This window comes from Vombatus ursinus, unplaced genomic scaffold (assembly GCF_900497805.2).
Source record: "Vombatus ursinus unplaced genomic scaffold, bare-nosed wombat genome assembly UNPS02014165.1, whole genome shotgun sequence".
In the NCBI taxonomy this organism is placed as follows: domain Eukaryota; kingdom Metazoa; phylum Chordata; class Mammalia; order Diprotodontia; family Vombatidae; genus Vombatus; species Vombatus ursinus.
The window spans coordinates 96,412-103,839 of NW_020953943.1; positions in this window are offsets into that span (position 1 = coordinate 96,412).

Here is a 7,428-nt window from a genome sequence, read left to right on the forward strand (position 1 = left end):
CTTTGACATCCTTGCCCTTTTGTTCTTCCAGATGAATTGTTATTTTTTTTAAGCTGTATAAAATATTTTTTGGTAGTTTGGTTGTATGGCACTGAATAAGTAAATTAATTTATGTAGAATTGTCATTTTTATTATATTAGCTCAGCTTACCCATGAGCAACTGGTGTTTTTCTAATTGTTTAGATCTGACTTTATTTGTGTGTAAAGTGTTTTGTAATTGTGTTCATAGAGTTCTTGGGTTTGTCTTGGCAGGTGGACATCTGGGTCTTTTTTTTTTCTTCCTGCTATGGGAATCCCTGACCTTCCCAGACTTTTTCTACAATGCTCCAGAAACCTCTCCACCTTGGAAGTTTCACTTTGCCACTGGACTTCTTGCACTGGAAGCACCCTGTCCCCCTAAGGCCTCTTCTTCTGATAGGGGAGGGGTCCTCCCAGAACCTCCATCATTAAGAAGGAGTCCCAAGCCAGACACATCTTCATTCCTCTCCAGCTGCTCTCCTGACTCTCCCAGACATTCTCACTTTCTCTATAATGCTCCCATGTGGGGATCCCTGAACCCCCCTCCATTCCTGCTCCCTTTTTTGTATTGTCTTCTCCCATTCGAATGTAAGCTTCTTGAAGGCAGGAACTGTCTTTCTTTCTGCTTGTATTTGTCCAATGCTTGATCATGACACAGAGAAAGCCTTAAAAAATGCCGGGGGTCTTACTTGAGGAGCTTTAATTAAGCACTTACTTACTATATGCAAGCACTGTGTTAGGCACTAGGTATACAAATACAAGAAGTGTCTGTGTGTGTGTGTGTGTGTGTGTGTGTGTGTGTGTTGTGTGTGTGTATGGAAGAGAGGGGCTAGATTAGACTAGATAAAGCATTTTTCAAGCACTTACTGGGAAGACCAATATGATACAGAAGAGAGGTCATGGGTAACTTGGAAAAAGAGCATTTTCTGTCTCTAGCAGGACAAGAAAGCAGACTCCAAAAGCCTTAGAAGTGGGTGAGAGGGGTAGCTAGGTGATGCAGTGGATAGAGCACCAACCCTGCAGTCAGGAGGACCTGAGTTCAAATCCGGGTCTCAGACACATAACACTTACTAGCTGTGTGATCCTGGGCAAGTCACTTAACCCCATTGCCTAGACAAAAAAAAAAAAAAAAAAAGAAGTGGGTGAGAGATAAAGAGGAGGTAATGACATATTTGGGAGAAAGGACAAAGGACAGCTCCATAGATCTGGAGGAAGAGAAGGAGGGGAGAGGGGGAAGAAGAGGAGGAGGAAGAAGAGGAAGAAGGAGAAGGGGGAGGAAGGGGAGGAAGAGAAGGAGGAGGAGAACCTGGCATGTTTGCAGGCAGCACTGACCTCCTGAGAGAGAGAGAGATCGATTGCACAAGCAGAGGAATGGGTCTCTGCAAGTTCTTTGTCAGAAAAAGGACCACAGGAGGAGGAAGCAGGCCTTACCCAGATAGGTAATATAATGAAGTGGAGGGAGCTTATGCCAGACGGCCTTTACCTTCTCAGTAGAGGAGGAGGTGAGGAAAGGGCTTAAAACAGACCACTGGGATGATAGGAGTTAATTCAGGAAGAGATGTAGGGTTGCTGTGCAGCAGTGAGAGCCCAGCTGAGATTAGATGATAGGTGGGCAGCAAGGCTGTGTGTCTCACACCACCAATACTAAGCAGCCAGGGAATTGGAGGAGAGAAGGCAGATGGGTAAGAACCCACATGACTGCATTTCTTTTTTTTTTTAATAATTTATTTATTTTTAGTTTTCAACATTCACTTCCATAAGATTTTGAGTTTTGAATTTTCTCCTCTTTCCTCCCCAAGATGGCATGTGATCTGATATAGGCTCTACTTATATATTCATATTAAGCATATTTCCACATTTGTCATGATGTATAGAAGAATTAGAACTAATGGGGGGAACCACGAGAAAGAAGAAATAAAACAAAACAACAAAAGAAAAGGAGAGCAAACCGTATGCTTCCATCTACATTCAGTCTCCATGGTTCTTTTTCTGGATGTGGTTAGCATTTTCCATCATGAGTCTTTTGGAGATGTCTTAGACATGACTGCAATTCTACAGCATTTTAAGGTTTGCCAAGTGCTTTGTAAATATCACTTATTCTCACATCTCTGGGAATTCGGTGCTATTATTGTCCTCATTTTAACAGGTGAGAAAATTGAGGGAAATGGTAGTTAGATGACTGCCCAGTGCCACAAGGCTCGTGTCTGAGGCTGGACTGGAACTCAAGTCTTCCTGACTCCATGTCCAGAGCTCTGTGTGCTGCACCATCTAGCTTAGTGTAGGTGAACTGCCTAGCTATAAGGTCAAGAAACATGGAGGCCAAATCAAGGGCAATGGACTGGGGAGAAAGATGGAGTGGAGGGACTAGAAGATCATTGGTTTAAGAGTGAAGCAGAAGAAGAGGGGAAAGATAGGAGGTAGAGACAGAAGAGAGGAAATCCAGAATTCTGGACGGTGGAGGGAGAGCTATTATGGGTCAAGTCAAGGGTCCGAGCATCCCTCCGTGTGGCTGTGGAGCAGAGATGAGTAGCATGGGAACTAAGGAGGCTGAAGATATTTGAAGGAAGATCAACGCGTCAACAATTAAGTCCACACATGTAAGGGTGGAGGATGAGGTCAAAAGGGAATCTAGGTCAGGCCCTGACCTCCTTGAGAAAGGAAGGGAAATGACCCAGGGCAACCAGGATCTGGATTGTGTCATATAGAAGGAGGCAAGACTGTGGATGGGGTGGTGACAGAGGGAGGGGAGCAGGAGAGGGGCTTAGGAGGGGTAGGGCTGAGGCAGACGGAGAGGGCAGGACAACCAGGCATTTGAACGGCGTAGGGGTATTGTCTGACTGCCACTGCCAACGCCACGCTCTGAAGTTCTTTGAGGATAAGGGAGGCATTGGTGAGTTCTCTCTCCAGCCTTACAGAAGAAAAGGAAATGGTCCATCATTTGAGTCTGTAACTACCTGGAGCCCAAGAGAACTCATATGGTGGGTGATGATGCCCACTCCCTGCGTACAGGAGATGGGCTTGGTTCTTGATTGAATGTGGTATATGAGGCCCACCTGCTGGATGAGGTCCTGGAAACAAGATTCCTTGGAGCTGAAATTCCCTTCTAGGCAGGGCCCTCTGGGGTCTGATCCCTAGTCTTGAGAGGTATCCTCAAGTGAGAAGACTGGATGGGGATCTGGAGATGAGAAAACTCACGTCGGAAGGTCTGGTCCTGGGAGAGGTTCCCAGCTTCCTCCAGAGTTCAGGGGACGTATCTGTTTCCAGAAGAGGGCCGTCTCCTTGAAGGCAGGAGCTTGTTCGCTGCATGGACCTGAACCTCGATCTCCCCAGTCTAGCTCAATCCCCTCTCGGACAGCTCCGATGAAATCTGCTTATCACTAACTCCCACCCCCTGCGCCTGGATATGCTCTTGGGGGCCAGGCAGATTAAATCTAACCTGTCCTCCAACTACTTCAAGACAGATCCAGTCTCTTCAGCTTCTCCCACGACAGGATCTCCGTATCTCTGACCCCGGCTCCCCTCTAGCTCCCTAAAAGATGGCACCCAAAAGTGAACACAGCGTTCCAGTGGAAAGTGCCTGGGGTGGAGGACGGCAGCCTTGCGACCTCCCCGCTGCTGGATGCAGGGCATTCTTAAGGAAGACGGAGAGGCCTTTAGCTTTTGTGTTCTGACGCATGACACCATTGGAACACAGAGTCCACTAAGGGAATTCAATTACTTATGCCTTTTGTTTTCATGTCACCTGCATTTCCTACGCAGCCAACCACGCCTTGTAACAAAGAACAAGAGGGAAAAGCCCTGCAGCTAAGCTAACACAGAAACTGAATCTGGCAGGTCGTGGTCTCCCACTTCTGAAAAGGGTGGGTGGACAGGATGGAATTCACACTTATTAAGCGTATATTTATGTGCTGGGTAGTGTGCTAAGTGCTTTACAAATAGTATCTCGTGATCCTCCCAACAACCTTGCAAGATAGGTGCTGTTCTTATCCCCACTTCACAGATGAGGAAACTGAGGTGAACAGAGATGAAGTGACTTGCTCAGTGCCGCCCAGCTAGTCAGTCTTCCTGACTCTGGGCCCGGCACTCTGCGCGCTCTGACGCCCCCTAGCTGCTTCCTAGGGGTCCAGATCCATCTGGTTAGTCTCACAGAGCATCCAGGGTCAGTTTTTCCGTCTTTTCCTTTCCATCACCCTCATCATGTCCATTGTCTTTCTTGTTCTGCTGACTGCACTCCACACCAGTCCATAGAGACTCCCCATGATACCCTGAATCCATCATTCCTTAAGATGCAGGAACCTTCCATCACACGTAGTTACCACAATTTGCTTGGCCATTCCCCAATGGGCACGCTTCATTTTTCATTACATTTCCATTTCTTTTTTTAGGCAGTTGGGGTTAAGTGATTTGCCCAGGGTCACACGGCTAGTAAGTGTCAAGTGTTTGGTCTGAGGCCGGATTTGAACTCAGTTCCTCCTGACTTCAGGTCGGGTGCTCTATCCACTGCACCACCTAGCTGCCCCCTCTTGTTTCTTTTTCGAGCTCTGCAACATGACCCTTTGATTAGCTGGCATGGCACTCACCCTGCATATTAATTTAGATAGGGTTGTCATTTCCGTTCTATTGTTGCGGTCCAAGCATCCAAGCCTGAGCGCTGACCAAGCTGTTTCTGTTGTATAAAATATGGCCATGAATGTTTGGGTGTCAATGGGGCCTTTCTTTCTGTTTGACTTTCTTAAGGACAGGGCAGGAAGGGAGTGTATATATGCCGCAGAATGAGCTCTCTAGGTCAAAGACATCTTAGTCACTTTTTAGCTAAGTGGTAGAGAGGATAAAGCATTGGATTTGAAGACCTGAGTTCAAATCTTGCATCAGACACTTATTAGCTATGTGATCCTGGGCAAGTAACTCAGTCACTGGCTGCCTCAGTTTCCTCATCTGTAAACTAGAAATAATCATAACATCTACCTCGCAGGGTTGTTGTAAGGATAAAAGGAAACAGTGTCTGGAAGGCACTTTGCAAACCACAAAGTGCTATATACATGTTAGTTGTTATTACATAATTGTTATTATATGATAAATTTAGTTATCATTTTTAAATGTATTTCCTAATTACTTTCCAGAATGGTTGGATCAGTTTCTAGCCCCACCAACAGTGTATTACTTTCTGCGGTTCTTTGAAATCAAATCTTGACTCAGACACTTACTAGCTATGTGACTCTGGGCAAGTCGCTTAATCATGGCCAGAAAAGAAGGACGCAAAATAAAACCACCAAAATCCACAGCATTTCTATCGAGTAGAAATGCACAATAGAAAGAAATGAGAAAAGAAAGTTCCATTCAAAATAACCCCCAAATACATAAGCTATCTGGAAGTTAATCTACCAAGACACATTCACTAGTCGTGTAAATGCAATCACAAAACACTCTCTGACTTCAATGGTTAGAGGCTTGGTCAGCACTCAGGCTTGGATGCTTGGACCGCAACAATAGAATGGAAATGACAACCCTATCTAAATTAATATGCAGGGTGAGTGCCATGCCAGCTAATCAAAGGGTCATGTTGCAGAGCTCGAAAAAGAAACAAGAGGGGGCAGCTAGGTGGTGCAGTGGATAGAGCACCCGACCTGAAGTCAGGAGGACCTGAGTTCAAATCTGGCCTCAGACCAAACACTTGACACTTACTAGCTGTGTGACCTTGGGCAAGTCACTTAACCCCAATTGCCAAAAAAACAAACAAACAAACAAACAGAAAAAAAAATAACAAGAAAAAATCACTGGCAGGAAAATGGTGAGAATATGAAGGGAAACACTGAGAAAAGGTAGGAACTGAAGAATGGGAACATTACATCACAAAGCTGAAGCACCCTAAGTGAGAGACAAGAGGCAAACCACCGCCATCTTCCCTAGAGATGTAGACAACTCAAAACACTGAATACAAGACCCATGGGGTTAGAGCAGTGACCTCCAGACTGCTGGTCCTTTTTCCAGCCTAGACCCCAACACCATCTCTGAGAATGTCTCCCCCATCACACTGGGAACACCTGGACAGCAGGAATCATCTTACTTCTCCATTTGTATCCCCAGCCCTCAGCACAGCATTTTGTACATGACAACCACTCAATAAAGGGTTTTTTTTTTTCATTCGTTTGTTCATATCAGATTCAAAAGTATATTATAAAACATTAATCAGCAAAATTATTTCATACTGCTTAACAAATAGAATCGGTGGAACAGAATAGACAAGGAAGAATCAGCAACAAGTAAATGCAATAACCCAGTGTCTGGTAAACTCAGGAACATAAATTAATTGGCGAACATGTAGTGATGAGAAAATCGGCACAAATGTGATTTAGACCAGCAGAGTCAGGCTCAGATAGAAAGGGATCCCTGTGGGCCACATATTTACTTAGAAATCCACAAGTTAGCATCATCTATATTGTATTTTTATTTATTTTGTTAAACATTTCCCAATTACATTTTAATCTGGTTTAGGCTATACTCCAGAGTTTTTCAAGAGCCATGTGACACCTGTGATTTAGATGAGTGTTGTTTTTATTGTTCAATCATTTTCAATCCTGACCCCTTTTGGGGTTTTCTTGGCAAAGACATTGGAGTGGTTTGCCGTTTCTTTCTCCTGCTCATTTTACAGATGAGGAAACTAAGGCAAACAGGGTTAAGTGACTTGCCCAGGGTCACACAGCTAGGAAGTGTCTGAGGCTTGATTTGAACTCAGGTCCTCCTGACGACAGGCTTGCCACTTTATCCACTGTACCATCTAGCTGCAGCACTATATATATATACATACACACACACACACACACAAAGTCATTCAGTCATTAAGCATTTGTTGTTCAGTCTTTTCAGACTCTATATGATCCCATTTGGGATTTTCTTGGGAAAGATACTGGAGTGGTTGTCCATTTCTTTCTCCAGTTCATTTTACAGATGAGGAAACTGAGGCAAATGGGGTTAAGTGACTTGCCCAGGGTCACACAGCTAGTAAGTGTCTGAGACCAGATTTGAACTCAGGAAGATGAGTGTTCTGGACTCCAGACCCAGCATTCTATCTCATACCACAATAAAATCAAAATGGATATTCACAATCTGAATATTAAAAGTCACACCATAAAAAAAAATTGGAAAAGAACATGCTTTTTACAACTATGGATCATTAGGGAAGAATTCTTATCTCCAAAAGTGATCCAAGAAGATCAAATGGATAATTTCGTTTGCATGACATTGGAATGCATTTGCATGAACAAAATCAATGCAGGTAGGATGAGAAGTAAAGTTGTGAATCTGGGGAAAAAATTGTTGCATCAAATCTCTCTGGTAAAGAGTCTGCCTGATATCTAAGCTACATGGGTAACTAACATATATATGACCAAAAGCCATTTCCTAAGGGATAAG